Source organism: Nothoprocta perdicaria, unplaced genomic scaffold (assembly GCF_003342845.1).
Source record: "Nothoprocta perdicaria isolate Ctin4 unplaced genomic scaffold, notPer1 scaffold_36, whole genome shotgun sequence".
In the NCBI taxonomy this organism is placed as follows: Eukaryota; Metazoa; Chordata; class Aves; order Tinamiformes; family Tinamidae; genus Nothoprocta; species Nothoprocta perdicaria.
The window spans coordinates 3,353,135-3,372,378 of NW_020455599.1; the positions used below are offsets into that span (position 1 = coordinate 3,353,135).

At 41.8% G+C, this 19,244-nt stretch overlaps 1 protein-coding gene across 6 annotated transcripts in view; it reads left to right on the plus strand.

Annotated features, from left to right (window-relative positions):
* Positions 1–5,962: 5,962 nt before the first annotated feature.
* TIAM2 (T cell lymphoma invasion and metastasis 2) overlaps positions 5,963–19,244 on the plus strand; it is a 172,774-nt gene continuing 159,492 nt past the window's right edge. For 5 of the 6 annotated variants that reach the window (XM_026044345.1, XM_026044343.1, XM_026044348.1 and 2 more), the window contains exon 1: positions 5,963–6,000. The gene's annotated coding sequence lies outside the window, so the exon portion shown is untranslated. Of the gene's footprint in view, positions 6,001–8,942; positions 8,976–19,244 lie in introns of those variants that run through there. The other variant, XM_026044346.1, reaches the window with a different exon arrangement.

The window sequence follows — 19,244 nt, forward strand, 5'->3', positions numbered from 1 at the left end:
GAAGGAAGGAAGGAAGGAAGGAAGGAAGGAAGGAAGGAAGGAAGGAAGGAAGGAAGGAAGGAAGGAAGGAAGGAAGGAAGGAAGGAAGGAAGGAAAGGAATGCTGGCCATCCCTGACTGCTGAAGGATCACCAGTAACATCCATTTGGTAGACTTTGACCAAATTCAGAAGCTCTTTCTTTAAAAACTCAGCATCATCCTATCCCAACCTATTCTTCCTCTCCCTGCTCAAAGAGAAGTCCAAGGATTCCTTTCATTCACACAGCTAGGAGCATAATTAAAACATAACCCTTCACAGATTATTTGTCCCTGCTTTGTGCTCTGTCCCCCCAAACCGTATTTCTTTGGCTTCATCTCTCTAGCTCTCTGGCCAGACACCACACTTCTGTCCCTTAGAGAGTTTCTGATGTTCAGCCAGCTTGGGGAGGGGCACAGCAGCAGGGAGCTGCCTTCCCACTGGCAAATCATCACTGTGCTCTAAAATGCTTGCTCAGTCTTGGGGCAGATCTGCTGGAAGATTAAAGGTGAAACAATGATTGTTTCTACCCCTTTAGAGAGAAAACCAAGCTGCATTTTCTTGGCAATGTCAATCTTGAGAGAAAAGGAAATAAAAAATAACATCTCCCAAAGGAGATTCATTCAAATATACTCATATATCCCCATGGAGGGATATATTTTGTTGTCTATGAATACATGAGAAGGGAAACACGAAAAAAGTACTTTAGTTTGGAAGATGATATTAAGGGAAAAATAAGTGAATATGAACAGATAATGATTACCTGTAGCCTGGTTATTCAAAGGTCTCTCACTGTCAGAGGAAAGGGATAATGAATGATCAGAACACAGAAGGAGACAAAGAACTGGTAAATAAAGCTCAGTGAATGTATGGGGAATACAACACAGTTGCCTAGTGAAGGTCTGTGTTTAATGATTTAGTAATACCTTCCATCCCAAGCTCCTGCGTACTTCTTTAATACTGATGCCTCCTCTTGACTCAGATCCTGAAGGTGCAATTCACTGACAGGAATCAGTCATGAGTCATTCCATGGCAAATCATCTCCGTTGTGGGCGAAACTGGTGTGCAAACAGGACCACTGTGTTGCCTAACCCTGTGGTCAATCCCATGAAACATCATCTTTGCCATGTTCACAGGGTCCTAACTTGCGGTCCTAAGTGTGATTCACTGCGGCTGCCCAGAATGTGCTCCAGCTCACTACGGGCCACAACTTCCAGCTTGCTCTTAGTTTCCTACCTCGGAATAAAATGTTTACTCCTCTTTGAATGTTTACTTCTCTTTGTCAGTCTTTCTCTGACACCAATTCCTCTCTCAGCTTTGGCCCAGGAATCTTTGTGTCGATAAGGGCTGTATCAGACTTTTCACCAGAAGTTTGAATTCCACGGAATTATGTGTATCATCCTGTCTTCCTCTGAAAATCAAAAAAAGGAACAGGAACTTAGATTCTGTGGTGATGAAAACCACTGTGAAACAGCTAAGAAAGAAGGAGAACTATTAAATGAGCCAGTCTGTCTTTTGTCAGTCCTTGAAAGACCTGAAGCAACATCTACAGGATGAGCTTAAAATGGAGGACTATGAAAAGTGGACTATGAAAGTCTCTGTCTTAATTCTGGTTTATCTGTTCTAAATTAGTAGGTCTGACTTGTAAGTTACATACAACTAGACCCTAGGCTTTGTGCTCCGTGACTGCCTGTTCGTTTTGCAGAGCGACAGCACAGACTTGCATAACATTGTTTCTCATCAGGATTTAATTATTAAAAAATCTGTATGCTGCAGAAACTTGCAGTCTGGGATTCAGTGGTACAGACTGATAATGTAAAAGCATACTGACCTGCCTCTAAAATACATAATTCTGACCATTTTCCCTAATCAAAGGCTCTTCTGGAGCAATTGCTGACAAAGAGAAGAAATAATTCACCGGTTCATGAATTAAATGACACATGCATAGAAAAGAGCAATAGCATAATTTTCCTGTCCCCACAGAAGCTCAGTCATGTATGTGAAGTTAAGCCAGGATGTTCTGCAGATCAGAGGTCCTTTGATATAAGTAGTCTTATATAACTCAGCCTCTGTATGTATTTGCTGTTTTTCTTGCTTTTTTTTTTTTTTTTCCTCAGTAAACATTTGTTCTCAAGACTCAGGCAGCCCTCTATTTCACTTGTACCAATGGTCACAGTTTACATGACACTTCCTTCACATCCTTCACATTTCATATACTAATAAGGATCAGATGCACTTGCTGCTTGGATAAGAGGCCTCCAAAGAAACTGTGTGTGTCATAAAAGCTTGTGCTGGCAATTTAGGTCTGGATTTAGGAAGATGTCTTGGTTCAGGACAACACATACGCATGTATTTCAGGCTAAAACCTGGAACATAATTAGAAAATACTCTTTTTTTTTTTTCTTTTTTGAGCCTACAGTGAATAGACTAGTTCGATTACTATTGTAAACCAGTCACACAACGAAGGCACAACTGCCTGGCTCATCCATGAATCTGAATGCTATGGTAGATAGAAAAGGATTGTAAAGAGGTGAAAACTGTGGAAAAGTGTTACTTTTTCACTTTTTTACATTGCCTCAGAATTCATATCCAGTGATCTGGGCCAAATAATGTTGATTGTACCAAGAAATAAGGCTCTAGTGAGCTAACAAAGCCATTTCTGTGTGAGGAAAGCTAATTTTTTAAGAAAACATTCATTATGCATTTTAACTAATCAGGTGTTAAATGTGATTTGGCACATAGTTAGGACTCAAAGGAAAAATAATCTGCAACATAAGTCATATGACATGTTGCCCATATTCTTTCTTTACAGATAATACTTTTTTCTTTTTGAAATGCAATGAAAAAATGCAAAAGGCAAAAAAATGCAAAAATACAAATATTCCTTAAAGAGTATACTCATTTTAAAAAATGCATTAAAAAAATCAACTTATTGCATAATAGATCTTTTTTTGTTTGCAATCCTGCCTGCTGCTATCAGGTGAAAGGAGAGACTGTCTTTTTCTTTCTTTTTTCTTTTTCCTAGTCGTAAGGCGCTAATGAATTCACAGGAGAAACAAAGTTGTATTCTGACCACTGCACCAATAGGGTAATCAACTGAAGGATAAGAAGAAAATGCCAGAAAGAGAAAAGAAACTAAATGCTGACACCTAAATGAAGGCCTAAAGTGGCCCTTTTAGGAGCTGTGTTGCAGGTTTATGTGCACTGGTACAATAAGGCAACTGAAGAATCTGTAAACGCCCCGCTGGGGAAGATAAGATAGACTGTGACAGCAGAATCTCTCGCAGTAGTGATGATATCTGTGGCAGAAGAAACATTGGTTTTTTGGTCTCATTTTGGTTTGGAGGGAAAGGCTGTGTTGGCAGTCCCAGCAGTTCTGCAGCTTTTGACTTGAAAAAAAAAAAGATAATGTTTAAATATGATAAAAGCTTGAGAAAGACGTTGGTCTGGAGTCCCACCACTGATCTCCTTGGTAATGTAAGTCTGTGCTAAAAAACAAAGTTTTGTTTTCTCTGAACGAGATCAGTATCTCCAAGGGGCTGAGGGGCCTATCTGTGCTTCATTCACAAAGGACTATTTTGAAACTGAAATTAGGCAGGATTTTGTGTTTTCCAGAAGCCTGCTGTTTCCTCACTTTTCCCCCTTTCTTCTTTCTGCCCTGTGGTATTTGCCACCAGAGGAGACACTTTCATAATGGCTGTTTTTGAAAATGAAACACTTCTCTCTGGGCTCAAGATAAATCTCATTTGACTCAATATAAAACTCCATTGGCTTCCTAGGCTTTGGAGCAGAGTCATGTGAGAGCGATTTAACCATCTGGGAACACACTGGGACCTGTTTTTGGCCTTGGTGTGCCTGTTTGTGCCCCAGGGGCACCCTTCCAGTTATCACATGGGACTTGTGATGAAGTTCACCAGGACCGTGTACTGATTACACTAATGAGAACAATATTGTTGCTTTCATTTGCACCTTCAATTCAAAGAAATAGCTTGGGTTGGTTTGCTGTGATATGTACTGTGGTATATGAATATCTCATCACATGGAAAATATTCACTGGAAGTAACACCATTGCCCAGAGCCTTGTTTGAGATAGATCTCTTACATGGGGACATGAACAAAAGCTAGAGTTTACAGAGCTGGAGTCTTTGCTGATTTTCTAGGTCCATCAGCTTCTTCTTTCCATTCTAGCTTTTATTTTAAGTGGTAAGGATCAGCTTCCAAATTTATACCAATATATTTTTTGTTCTTTACTCATACCACCTTGAATCAAATTGTACTTGAGTTATTTGACTAGGGTGTAACTTCCATTCTATTAATTAACAAAAACTGGCTGATGTCTGGGTCCATCTTCACATTCTCAATTTGGCCCACCTCAACATCTTACAACCTGAAAGATCTGCAGATGTTACTGATTACGCCTGTCAACCCCCAAGATGAATGAAGATGTTATATCAACTAAAGGGCATCTCATCCACATGTATCTCCTGTGTTTCAGAGATGCTCCTCTGCAACAGAATTTTTTGCATTACTCTGTTAGCTTTGTCTTTGTATTTAACCAAGTTAGCTCTGTCTATCTTCATATTTTAAAAATACTTGCTATCTGATTTCATGTTTAAAGCAAGTAATCATGAAATCATAAGTCTGTGTGTTTAGGAAGTTACTTATCCTTTGAAATAGTTTCATTAGTGTGTTTGATTTTGTTATTGTGCCATCTTCATTGATAACTCCAACACAACTTTTGAGAGTACCTGTATTAACAAACTCAAAGAGGCTAACCAGTAGAGGGGGCACACAAGTCAGAACACTGTCTAGGCTGTGCATCTAGGATAGGTATTTTTCCTTGTATGTGTACACGTGTATGTAAGCAGTAGTAAGAGAGGCAAACATCTTCATGTTCTTTAATTTACATTTACTAACTGAATATTACTGAAGATATGTATGTTTTTTCAGAACACTTCTCTTGGAGACTGTTTCTTTAAATGTATTGGGGAAGAAAGAAAAGAATTGTATCTGTAAAGACTTTAAGATATAGTCTTTATATAATATAATATTTGACATCAAATGATTCACACTATGCATTTTTCCCCACTAACTGAACTAATCATTTGGAAAAAGATACAGAAAAGAGATTTGATAGAAGTAGTCTTTACACTTCTGCGTTGTACTGAAGAGTAGATAGCGTAGAAGGGATTCCAAATTTTTTAAGGAGTCCCAGGCTCCTGACAAAACACCAGTTAGTGAGTAGACATTTAAAGAACACGTGGCCAGATCCAAGGGCCAAGTCTTATTTTCCTCTTTTTTCCAAAGGCCTGTGATGTCCCCAAAGTGCAGGGTAGCAACAGTGCCAAAACCTGTGCATGTGCTGCACCAGTTAAAACCCAGAATGAAAGCTGGCAGAAAACTTGAACAGTAGCAACAGAGGAATGCATTTCTGTGCATTTGCAATGCATAGAAAGTGGTGACAAAAGGCTCAAGAGAAGCCTACAGACTCAGTGGCCAAAGCCCAAAACTAAACAGAGCAGTGGGGCCCCTATCTCCCAGACTGAATTACCCCTCAGCTTGACTTGGGGTCAGCCTAATTCAAAAGAAACGCCTTTTAGGCCTCCTGTCTCTCCCCCAAATGCAGGGCTGGATCCCAGAAGCCACCGAACAGCCACAGGCAAGCAAAACGAGCACCAGCTGCAGTGGCTGGATGGGATGAGGACAGCTGGGGAAGAGCAGAGCACAAAAGCAAAGCAAGTGCCCAGAAGGCAGACATGTAGGGAGGTCAGGAGGGGACACATAAAGGATTTCACCTCTTAAAAGGGAGAGACACTTGGAGGACAAGTAGAAACACCAACCACTGAGAGAAAATCCACATAAGTACTGACTCGGCCAGGCATGCTGTTCCACAGCAAATCAGAGAGAGGAAGATAAAAGTGGATAAGATTGAGGGAAAAAAGAATCATCTAACACAGCAGTTCTTGGAGAGGCAAAATCAAGCAGGTGAGAAATACAGCAGGTGAAGGTGGGAGGAATAGCATATTCTTGCAAAAATAGTGCTTTGTTGGTCACACCTTAAGAACCTGGTGAGCACAAGGAACAGCCACAGATGGTGTTCATTAAAACCTCCTTACACAGGACACAGCAGGGTAAAAAGTCCATCGTAAGTTTTTGTTTGGTTGGTTGGTTTTTTTTTTTTTTTTTAATCTTACATGAGATTTAAGCTCTCAACAGCAATCTTGGGGTCCACATAAAGATTTAAACTTCCTTAAAAGAGCAGGGTGTTTGTATCCACATTCTGATTTTTGTCCTAGCTCTTTCTCTGCCCTCCTGCTAAGCTCTTGCTTCTTTCACTAGATGTTTTGCTTGAGTGAATCATGAAGCAAGGTCTGGGCCTGGGAATGCAAAACAGCATGACTGTGTGAGGGACAGACTGTTTCTTGATGTTTGCAAGAATTTCAGCAGTGATGTGAATCTACAATACGTAGCATTTGATGGTGATATTGGCTTTAAAATATTAGAGACAGCTGATTAAAGTTCCTGGAGTTCTGCTTTCTTACGTTTTTTTGGGGTGGGTGACTAATTTAGTACTTTGTGCGTCTAGATATTTTCCTTCTTGGCACATACTATAAACTGAATCACCATTTGTGTAACATTAGCAACATTGCAGCTATTAGCATGACTTCTAAAATAGTTTGTTTTTAAATCCCTAGTTCCTGAGTTCATTTCAATATGTGAGAATTTTGGCTTTCCTTTCCTTTTAGAAGCACGTAGCTAACTGAAGTCTATTGGATAAAATTTGGAGGCACAGTCCTGACACTGCAGGAGCTAACTGTTGTATAAAATAATCTTTAAGGTTCTGACACTTTTTCATATGTCATTATAAGCAGTACTGTCATTGATGGGCCTCGGTAGCTCTCTGCTCAACTGCATCTCTCACTTGGTGTGTGGAGCTGGAAGAGACTGCCAGAAACCTTGCCAATAGAGTCTTTATAGAGGAGAGCTGCAAATAAGCAAAGCAATATTCTTACTATGGGCTTATAAAAGTTTCCTTCAGTAGGAGAAGTTGGTCTGGAACATTGTACATAACACAAATTTAAAGTTATTAATTATGTAATAATGACCCTACTCTTGGCAGGTATTTGTTATACTGGAACATGTTGCAGATAGATCCTCTGTGTAACCTTCAGCAGACTCTCTCCATGCTGTAGTGGAGAGTCTACTGCTTTTACTGAAGGATTATTCTAAATATAATGGGAGGGTGGGGGAAGTGTTTGCCTGTTGGATTTGTTGTTTTGCATGTAATGACAAGTGATTATTTTCTAAGAGTTTTGCAGTGTTTATCTCCTTCTATCACTACACCATCATATATATTCCTAGATAGTACAACTTAGTTAACTCTCCTTGCAGGATTGGTAGGAGATACCATATATTCCATAAGACTAAAATGAGCTTCTTAAAACTCCTTGTGCTGCATAGTAAAAGCATCTAACCCTTTGCTACTGTGCAGCTTCCTTCACTGAAAGAAAGTGAAAAAAGCCTTCACTGAGGCCATGATCACAACTGGTTATGTTAGTCTGCCGGACATGAGTGTGGCTCGTATCCCTCATTGACTTGTGTCCTTGCATCTAACCCTCCAAGGCTACCATGATCCCATATATACTTTGCTTTTCATGCTAGCCTTTTATAGAGATTCACTTCCATCCAGAGTTTTGCTCCTCTAAGACGTGGGACCTGCTGTGGACAGGGCAAAGCCGGTCTGGAGGGAAGGCGAAACTCTAAGCACAGCCTATAGCACTGACTATCCAAGGCATGAAGGACCACTACAGAGTTTTCATGCAAATAATGCCTTCAAATGCAAAGAATATTTTTGATCTTGTCTTTGTGTTTCCTCACACCCTTTAATTTTTAAATTTTCCTGTTAGGCTGGGTAAGCATCTGGAGCAGGGGCTGTCATTGGTTTTATAATGTCTGATTGCATTGAGATCTGGTTGCATGATTAGGACTCGCAGGTGAACAGTAGTCCAGATAAAATCTTAAATATACTTATATTTAATATTCTTATAGATTCTTATAGAATCATTTATTTTATTACTTAAGATTAATAAACAAAAGCAAATAAGAACAAACCAAAATTGGCCAAAAAAAAAAAAAAAAGTCAATGAGTTGTCCAGAAATAGGGCCTGTCCTTCCCAAGGCTCATCTCCCTTGGGGAGGGAATGACAGGACTTCCAGCTTAACAAATGTTAATTATGAAATATAGCATACTAGGGAGGCATGCACACATACGATAATAATAATAATGTAATAGAACTGAACACAGCAGACGGTTGCAGATGGTGCGCGCTTGTTGCTCTGTGCTCCTGTGACTTAGCTGCTTAGGGGAGAGCCCTACAGCCGCTTTCTAGTGGTGGTGACAGCATTTCAGCTGCTGCAGGAGCCATTTCCTTACCCCTCCTGCTGCTTAGAGCCCCCTTTGAGCAGTTTCGTGACCCTTTAAAACCTCGCAGCTTCGAGGCTTCTCTTGTACTGCATTTCTCCCGCGGCTCTTAGTAACTCGTAAGGAGCTGCAGTAACCAGGTAACCTGGCAGTAAGTTCGCAAATAAACCCAGGGGAGTTTTTTACACAGGGGCTATTGCTCAGGCCAAGGGAGGGGGACGCGAGGGCGGAGGGCTGCGCGCCCCAGCCCCTCACCGGCGCCTCGGGGCGGCACCGCGGGCGCTGCTGCTGCGCGGGGCCGCCCGTCTCGCCGGCCCCGACGAGCGGCCGCTCCGCGGGGCGCGGAGGATCCGCGGGGCGGGGTCGGGCCGCGGGAGGGAGGGAAGGAGGGAAGGGGCGGGCGGGGAAGCGCCGCTGCCGCCGCCGGTGCGGGCAGCGGAGTGGAGGCAGAAACTTGTCCGCCCTGCGCGGAGCCGGGCGCGCTGCGCTGGGAAGGGCGCGGGGACAAAGTCCTGGGCGCTGCGCACCCGCGGGCCAGGTGAGGAGCGAGCGGGTGGGCGACTGAAGCGCCTCTGGGGCTCACCCCGGGCGGGCCGGGGTACCGCGGGCCGGGCTCCCGCGGCGCCGAGCCGGCCGGGCAGGCGCGGGGCCGCTGCCGCGGAACAAAGCGGCGCGGGCGCGCACGGGTGCGGGGTCCGCGCCCCGCGCGGGGGGAGCAGCCGCTCGCCCCCCGGCCATCGCGCCGCGGAGCCGGGCGGGGGTCGCGGGGCGGCGGCCCCGGGCGCTGCGGGGGCGCCCGCGGTGGGTGCGCGGTGGCCGCGGCCGCGCTGTGCCCGGCCCCGGGGCTGCCCGCCCGGCCCCGGGGCTCCCGCGCGCCCGGAGCCCCTGCGGAGGGTCGCGCTGCTGCGCTCTCCGCGCCTTGTTTCCCAGCGGGTGTTCACCCGAAGACTTTGCTCGGCCGCAGGTACCGGTTGCAGTGCGGGGCTTAGCCGTCCGAGGAGCCCCAGATGAAGATTTTACTGGAGCGGGAAGGTTTGCCTTTGCAAATCTTGCTTTAAACATGATGGGACGGTGAGCTTTCAAAATGTGAGGTGAAAGGGAAATATTGTAGTTAACACTTACGATTTTTAAAGCTTGAGCACATGAAGGCAGTTTGATGAAGTTAATTATCATATCAGATCCTTGAAGTGTGGAGAGATTTTTGCCTTTGTGTCTCTCCGCCACAGGACTCTTGTCATTTCCCAAAGGGTCTGCATATACAAATCTAAGGGGTCATTAGGCCCTTTATGTGCTCCATCTAATAACATTCTATTCACTCTCAATGAAATCAAGTTAATAATTTGCTTTAAGTTAGCACCAGGATTTATGGTCGTTCTCCTTAATCAGCTTTTAGTAAAGTTATACAGGAGAAATCCCATTGGAGTTGTTGGGATCTCTGTACATGCAAAGAATGTAAAAGGAAACGGGTACTTTGTATGACCTTTCAATGGCACTTTACTTACAGTGATTTCCTTTAATTTTTTTTTTACACAAGTCAAATGTAAGGTTCTGAGCATCGTTCTTGCAAGAACTTGGCTGTGTTTTTGCATGTACCTCTGTGAACTGCTCCTGTGGGAGGCATCCCCGGCTCCCAGGGAGGATTGCCTCCTTAGAGTCAGTGGAAATATGGATGTGCTTGATTTGAGTGTCCTTGCACTTGGAAAGCTGGAGATCCTTGAGCTGCCCTAGTCCTATCCTGCCCTAACCCTATCCCACTCTCTTCCTGTCCAGCACCCTGGAAAGGCAGTCTGGGAAGCTAATGTGGCAGCAAATGAACCCAGCCCCAAAGGCTTGGTAGTTTTTAACCCCCTTCTGTTTTGGGGTCAGGGCCATGCCTCAAAGCCGAGGCAGGAGAGGACAGGGAGATGTGGGTGGGAAGGGGACAGGGAGCAGCGCTGTTATCTCCTTACCGTCAGTAATGGTGAGATAAGCGTCACGGGGCTGAAGCTCCAGTGGCGGGGAGTGGTGTTGCTGTGCGTGGTTCAAAGCGGTGTAACTTGCTGCTACCCTGGTTGCTCATGCCTATCTGTGCCTCTCGCCCTCTTCATGCTGGCCCGGACGCTTATATGGCCCTGCGGTGAACTGGATCTAGGAACTGAATGAAAACCAGATTTAATTTTAACCTGGATTGCTTCCATGATCTGGTTTACTGGGGCGGTAAGAGAGGAGGAAAGAGGGTGTGGAGAAGGCAGGGCTGCTTTTTAAAGCTGGCAGATCTTGGTGTTGCTGCCAGAACTGCCTGTGAAGCTGCGGCGTGACCGAAGGTGCCTCCCTGGAGCTGGGTGCAGTGATCCCATGGGTCGCCCAGGGAGTCCGGCCTCCCTGGGGAAAAATGAGCCTTGCTAAATGACTCCATTAAGCTTAATGGAGTAGTTGTAACAGCAAAAATTAAGCAAGTGCCTGAGTGTTTTCATAATCGTTGCTTTGGACAACAGTGTGCGCTGTAAGTCGCATAGCAGAATGTGCAGTGTTTTGTAAGGAGAATAATAGTCCGTAAGCTCCTCTGGGGAGCTGCTGTTCTCTGCAAAGTGTGTCTGTCTAGCACTTAATACCAGGGTGAGTTAGAAGTTTTAAAGGCTGTCATGACACGTGTAGGAATAATTACTTATCACATGGACTTGTCACATAGTGGGTACCAGTCCACCACCTGAGTACGTTCCTCAATCTTAAAGCTATCAGAAAAGCAGAAACTGGTTCCCACCATAAGGGAGCGAAGCCCTCACTCTTCCCAAAGATGGGGAATCCAGCTTTTGCCTTCCTAGTTAAACCCACCATGGCCCTTGTGCTGGCTCTGCTGGTGGTGTGGTGAGTTAGGCCAGGTCACTGATGAGGCTGAAAATTAGTTTTTCTCACAACTAGAAGGACGGTGAGTGTGCTGACTCCTCCTGTTTCAACATCTGTAACAGTGTGACCTTGAGGCAAGAGGTGAAAACACATGGCCGATGATGGTCCTGTACTATTATTTCTAATGGCTAAATATGTTTCTAAAACCTACTTTTGTTCTCTGAATCAGAGCTATTTTGCAGTCACCAAGTACTTGTACAGAGTCCACTGCTGAAGCCCCCAGCTTTGTGTGGCCCAAATTGCCTTCTGTGAGGTCCCTGCAGAGGGTGGTGGGGATACCCTGCCCTCACTGCCCCTTCTACTCCATGAGCCTTAATGAGCTCTGCTCTGCATGCCAGCGTTAGCAATGCTGAGTTGTGTTTTATGAAGCATAAACATGCAGGGATCCTCCGTGCTGCTGTGAAATACCGGTTTAAAGACTTGAGGGGGTTGCCTTGCCTTCTAAAGAGAATGGTTAGACCCTGACAGCAAAGTGAAATGAAAGTGGAATAATAGCATAATAATAATGGAATATAAAAGTTGCGACTGTTCCTGAAAATACTTTCAGCTGCTCTATGTGACTGTTTTTCCTCCATAAACTAAATTGCTGTGTCTCAAAGTAATGCACTGAAAAAGTTGGGCCGAATGCTGGCAGTGAGATTATATAATACAATAGCTAAGGAATTTATTATGGAGCCTGTTCTGGATTCAAAGATGAAGAATTTTCCCTGGTGGATTGTGGATAGTTTATGGCTTCCTTCCCCCCTCCCGAAAGCTTGTGTGTCGTCTTGTGCAACCGCAGAAGAATATGCTTACTTCTCTTCAGCAAACAGCTTATGAGGCCTTTAATACCAGTTGTAATGCTTGTACTTTATTGCTTGGGATAGCACAACTGAAAATAGGTTTTGTTGTCAGTGACAATTACAATATGAGCACTTTTCTGTTTTTGTCTCTATTTGTGGTGGGCCACAGACTGATGGCCCGCCAGAAACAGAACTCTGGTGCTACCTTGTCTGGATATAGAAGTGCTTCTACTGTCTTTAGGCTTTGAGATAATGATTTAATAAGTAATATTTTCTCCCCTCTCACTTTAGAATCCTCCGTTTCTTCATTTTAAAATCAATTTTAGGAAAAAGAGTAATAAAATAAGAATTATAAATAGGTTGCTTGTGTTTTTCTGATTTATCACCTTTACCCTGAATTAAATATGCTGATATGCATTTTGCAAAGGAAATAGATGATCTTCAGAAGCCTTCAAAGTTCTGAGATCACATAGATCTCAAAATAGCAAAGGAAGTAAGTTTGCTTTGCATTAGAAGTAATTCTAGTCACTCGCCTTTATTTTTTTTTCATTCCTTTTGTGGTTGGTTTAGGCTTTCTTTTTTCCTTGCACAGGGTCCCATATTTTTAGGATATATGTGCTTATATCCAAAATTCCAGGAAAACTGTGTTTTTCAGCAAACAAAAGTAGCTTAAGGTTAGAGGAATGAAGAGTGAGAATAAAACCCTCACCTGGTGCTTAACAGATGAGTAAACAGTGTAATCTTTTTTTGTGGGCACTCAGTTTCTCACTGCTGGTACCAGGTCAGCTTGTGTTTGTCTGGAGAAGAGAAGGATGAGATCTGATTAATATGTATAAATACCTGAAGGCAGGTATGCAGGGAGGATGAGGCCGAACTCTTCTCAGTGGTGGCTAGTGACAGGACGAAGATCAATGGATGCAAGTTGAAACCTAGGCAGTTCCATCTCCATGTGAGGAGGAACTTCTTCCCTGTGAGGGTGACAGAGCCCTGGCACAGGCTGCCCTGGGATGTCGTGGAGTCTCCTCTGGAGATCTTCCAAACCCGCCGGGATGCCGCCCTGTGCGCTGGGTGTCCCTGCTGGAGCAGGGGGTTGGACTAGGTAATCTCTAGAGGCCCCTTCCAACTTCCACCATCCTGTGATTCTGTGGTTGTACTTAGCATAATAAAATAGTCGGCTGCTGCCTGTTACACATGAGCTCCTCTACCTGTATTATGTTGTCACTGTGTTTGGGTTTTAAGAACTGTGGAGTTGCATAATAGCCTTACTGTACATGTGTCTATAGTTTGTCAAATTTGACTGATTAATTATACCCTGCTGCCATATAAAGTGTACAGATGATCAAAGAGAGCCTTGATTTTGAAGGAGAGAGCTTGCTAGGGTATGATTTCCTTTAGCTTAGTTTTTGCTCTATTTTAATATTATTGTTCTCAGTCACAGGAGCTTAATGCAAGTGAGCTGCAGCTGCCCATCAGCTCCTCATTGCGTTGCCATCACTTTGTGAGAGGTGGGAGAAAGTCTCATGAGCTCTCCTGGCTGTCTTGTTGCCTCATTCTGCTGTGTGCTTTGCTAATGTGGTTTCATACTTGCTGGCCTGCATCTTAATGGAGTTTTTCAACCACGTTAACCGATTGTGATAACTTTTGCCTGTCTAGACAGGGCCTTACTGTGTCTGATAGATCCCTGCCTTGTGGTGTGCATCTCTGCCTGTTTCTTATAAATGCTAAGAAGAAAAAGTGCATGTTAATAGTGCATAGTCTGTGTTTTGTTTTGTAATGTTAATATAAAATGTTTATAGATGTTTACTTCTTGCCTAGAGGAAAATAATTTGAGTTAGATATCTCTAGAGTACATTTAGAAGTGAACTTATTATCTTTCGTTAGGATTGAACAGACAAATGTTCTCTTTAAGGATATTAACTGTTACTGTACCAAAGTCAATTGCAAAGATTTGTTGATCACCAAAGTCAGGAACCCTCTCTTGTATGTTTTAAAGAAATTCCTTTCTATGTATTGTTAATAGGAATTAAAAGCAAGAGAAATTAAAAATGACTACTCTTCCTGCTTTTTTCCTTCCTTTCTATTTTTTTTTTTTGAAGTAAAATTAGGTGAATTTCAACTTTGTCGCTCAAATACTTGAGCACTGTAGAGCAAAGTTTGTATAAGAATAGCTTTCTGTAATAATAATAAAAATATTTCTTCTGTTTGGTTTTTAGACAAGCCAGTCTTTACAAAATATAATTTTTGACATAATTCAAGATGAGAATTCACGATGGTGATAGGGTCTGTTCTTCTTTTCTTTCCTCAGAAAAAGAGACTGAAGATTTTGAAGACTCTTGAATTTAAAAAGCAAAAAAAAACTTTATAAATGCATTGTTTTAAGGCTTTGATTCTTGACATGTAGCAAAAGATAGTACAAATGTACATGCTTTTAAATTGTCCTCACTAATCAATATTTTAAACCATGTATTGTAGTAACAACAGCTTCTGTTTTCCATGTACTCTTAGAAAAGATGTAGGGAAAGGAAACACGTCAAGAAGAGAGCAGGCTCTTTTGGTCTGTTGCAGGAATGGGAAATAAGACTGTACAAAGGACATTCTTTGGAGCTGGGTAAAGCAGTTCCAACTTGGATTGTGCGCTGTGCCTGCCCAAAGGAAATTCCTACTCTATAGCAAGAGAGTGGCCAGGGACCAGAGCATATTATTCTAATTATATCACTTAGATTGCATCATCACCATCCTAGAGGCAGTGTGTATTTTATAAAAATAATTTGTAGATGCATTCTGCAGGGGTGCTGTGAAGAGTTTAGATATCTGCATGTCATAACGTCTCTTTCAGTTAATGTAAGAAATTGCTGACTTGTTTTGATATTAGTCACTTAAATGCTTTTGAAAAAGATATTCCTTTCTGGCTAGGATGTAGCTTTTAAAAGGAGATGCTAAATTCATCTCTTCAATACAAGATTGAAGAACATCCACCTCTCATTTTAGTTCAAGAAACAAACCTACTACAAAAGGATTGAGTTATTAATTTGGTCTAACACTGGTATGGCCGTACTCCAATTGTGGAGTATTTATTTAGGCCAGATGGTACAAAGTTGATCTTGACACTTGAGCTGTCTATAGTTATAGAGAGATCGCACTTTAACATGGTAGTGGTACCGATACATAGCGTATAATTGTCATGAATTCCAATAGAACTTTACAAAATAGAGTGAGATATTTGGCAATGTCAGCTATGTAATTAACTTGTGATAATTGTATATGTGACAGCAGAAAGAAGATTAACTTGAACCATTGAGATACCATTGTTTGGAATACAAAGCTTGTTAAGTAATTATATGCTTTCAAGCTTTACCAAGTGGCTACAAAGTATCTTCTCTAAAAAAGAAATTTGAGAAACTGTTAAAGTTATTTAAATTCTCTTCTGTGGTTTTAAATCAACAGGAACATCTTATTTGAATTAAAATATTTTGTATGTACTCCATTTTTAAACTTTTGCTCAAAGATGTACAAGTTTTCAGATATGCAATAGGGTTCAAGCATTTCAGAGTAAGGTAATTAACTTGCAGTCACCAATGAAAACATGTCTGTGGTGAGTTTGACTTGCTGATTAGATTTCTAAAGATTAGTTTTCTAAAATCTTTCTGTTCTACTTGGGGTCTCATTAGTTTGAACTTCGTGCTTCTGCCATACAAGATGTGTGCAATCTGATGCTCACCTCTATCCTGCTCCTCACCAGGAACAATTATGAGATAAGCTCAAATGGATTCCTTTCCTGTGAGTTTTATTTCCTCATACAAAATAGGCGTACTGCTGTCTGTCTGTATATTCCCCTCCAGGTGACTGTTGTCCTCCACTGTCTTGTAGAAGATAGTAGAGCAGGATATATGGGAGATGGCTGCCTTTGCTTTTTATTCTGCCTCTTATCTTGAAGTGGGCATCAGCTTTGGAGGAAAGGAGGAAAGTGCCAAAAAAGAGGAGGGTATTCCTAGGCTGCTGTATACCTGCAAGCAGCAGCACCTTCTAGCTGAAAGTGCAATTTACTTATTTATTTATTTTTTATCCCTATCTTTTAACACCTCAGTGCTCAATATTTTAGGGCAATTTTTGTAGGAAGAATACGTTTGCTGACCTAATTGTGTTGCATTTGCACACAAGGGAGGCTCCAGTTCTGATGGTACTACTGCTATTGATGGTCAAATAAATCAGTTACTTGATGTTGATTTATTTCTCTAACAGAATAAACCAGCGTCATTTACCAATAGTGGTTTCAGTGTAGCTCTTTATCCGTGTAACTGGGGTCACCATTTGACGTACTATTCCTATAAAGACCTTTGTATAAGGAAAAATATTGAATGGTGTTCTCTTTTCCTTATCACAAAGCACAGGTAGCACCTCAAAAGATGAATTGTTGTAAATAAAGGAGTGTTTTTATTTTTATTTTTTATTTTAAGTAGTGTAGTTACTGTGTTGTTGAATCCCTCCAAGTTTTCGTTGCCTGGTTTTCACAGTGTTACTGTGAATCTTTTCCTTTCCCTTACTTTTCCTTAGCAAGAGTATCATTTTTGTTGCTAGAAGTAAAAAACTTCTGTCTTAACTAAGTGCAGTTGGTATCATGGTGAGAGGACAATTTTTAAGTCTCAGTCCTGTGGATAACAGCAACACAGAGAAATAGCTACACAATACTCAGAACACTGAGTGCTTTTGCATGTTGTATCACGTTTTCACTTTTCTTTTTTTTTTCCTTTTTTTGTAATTACTGTGCAGGCTTTTGGTTTTCAGAGCATTTGTCCCAGACCAGGTCAAGATCCATACCACATTACTAAGATTATTAAGATTCTTCTTATTGCTGACAGAGTGATAGAAGTATTACTTTAAATTCACCATTGCGTTGACATTTCAAGGACGTAAAGATGATGTGAACTTTAATTCTCAGCAATCGTGCTGCAGGCTACTGACGTGTGCTGGCATTCCCGTCTTGGTGAGCTGATTTGTTACAATTGGTATATTATTGCTCATAGCTATCAAATCCCATACAGTACTTCAGCCCTATCCCTGCTGGTATTATGGTTCCTAGTCTGGCAGCAGGTAGGGAAATGGTGGAGTACGGGGTGAATAACTCTTACATTAAGAAATACTTGAAGACATGCAACAAACAGCAGCAAGGCCTGACCAACAGCTACAGTTGCACCACTGGGAAGCACCTACACGTACAGAGGAGCCTTGCAGTCTGCTCAGGGTTGCTCTGATATTTCAGGTATTGTGGACACCTGAACCCCAGTAAAACTGTTGTGTATCTGGTTATTTCTCCAGAATCAACCTCATAAGTGCCCGAATACCTAAATGCAGTGCATCTTCCTAAGGACCGGGTCAGATGAGATTTGCATTCAGATGATGAAATCTAAATTTTCTTCTTCTTTCCTTGTTTTTTTTTTTTTAACTCCAGAAAGAAGTAGAAAAAAGGGAGAGCTGTACTGCTTTTTTTCTGCTATTGAAAGACTTTATCAGAACGTGTGTGAAAGAGTTGATCCTTATCAGTTGCTGTTAAAATCTAAAGCAGATGCACTCTTTCATCAGTAGTGAAAACTTTGTGCTTTTACTTAGTCCTCTAAGCAATGCTGCTCTGAACAAAACTAGTGCTTTTGTTGCTTTTTGGTACTGAGATAAGGTCTAAAATTGCACTGAAATGACAAAATGAAGATAGAGCAAAATAGACAACTTGGAAGTAGTTTCCCTGTTCTGCTTTGCTTGCTCAGGTGTAGCTCAGCTATAGTTACAGAACTTGTGGAATGTTTGGTTCTTCAATAATGAAAAGCTTTGTCTGCCTTTTGAAGGTGATGCCCATTTTGTAATGTAGTAGAGAGTCTTCAGAAGAAGGCTGCTATGTTAGTGCAGGTGTTGTTTATCCTTCCCATTAAAGTAAGCAAAATGTAATTAACAATGTTGTCTAATGAAGCAAAGGAAAGATTTAGCTGTCACAGTAGCATTATTGATGCTTAATAACTAATGATAATATCCTTATTTTTTTTCCCTGAGCTTTGTAGTTTTTCATAACATTGCTGAACCTGGATCTTTAAGAAACGTTTTCTTTCACCCTTTTTGTCTGCCAGGAGACACTCTCTTAGACATAATCTTTCTCCCTTGTGTTTCTCTTGGATCATAACAGCTTCTACATTTGGCCATGGAAAAGACATTTCCCATAGAGGAGAATTACATTAGAAAAACAAATTGCCGAACAGTTGCGGTTCTCTTATTTGACAGTTTATGGAGCAAATGCTGGCTATGCACCATTTAGCATTCTCTAAGACAAAGTACCCACACAGTGCTGCCAATTTCATTATAGAGCTGCACCAACTACTTTTAAAACTTGGTCCTGTTTACATAGGAATTTCAGTTTTACTACCCTACCCATCAAAAGGTTATTGTCTGCACACAGAGAGTCACTGTTTTTAGCAAATCTGCCTATAAATCTACGTAACTAGTAATTAAATGGATGTCTGGATACCAAGCAAGGAATAAAACTGAGGGTTTCCCTATGGGTTACAAAGTTATGCTCATCACGGGATGGTTTTAAGCTGTAATGAGCCAAAAAAATATTGTAATTCATCATTAGGACATACCTTTCCATGAAACCAAAAGTTAAATTTTAACAAAAAGAGAGAGAGATGATTCTAGGAATGAAACAGTCACCTTGCAGTGATGATTTCTTTTTCCTTTCGAAGAAAGGCAGCTGGAATTGGCCCTGCTTTTCCAGTTCACAACACATATGGAAATAAAAGCTGGATGCCTAGGGACTGTGTTGAGAAAAGTGTGTTCAAAAGCTCTGAGTGGTTATTTTCTCAGTTAAAGTTTCAGCCCTGCACTGGTGTTCCACGTTTGTGTGCTTTCTGCCCTTCGCTCCCAATTTAATGGCCCAAGTTCCACAATAGGAAATCAGCAGGTTGAGAGGCAGGGTACAGAGTTCACATACTATACACATGAATTATATGTCCACAGTGGATCAGGCTGTGCCAGAGTCTGTCTACAGCCAAGACATAATGTATAGCAACACTTTTTTAATGAGGAACATGCGTCTGTTGCACGTTTAGCAGAGGATATTTCTGGAGCAGTGTTAAGAAAATATGTTTTGGTTTTACAGTCCC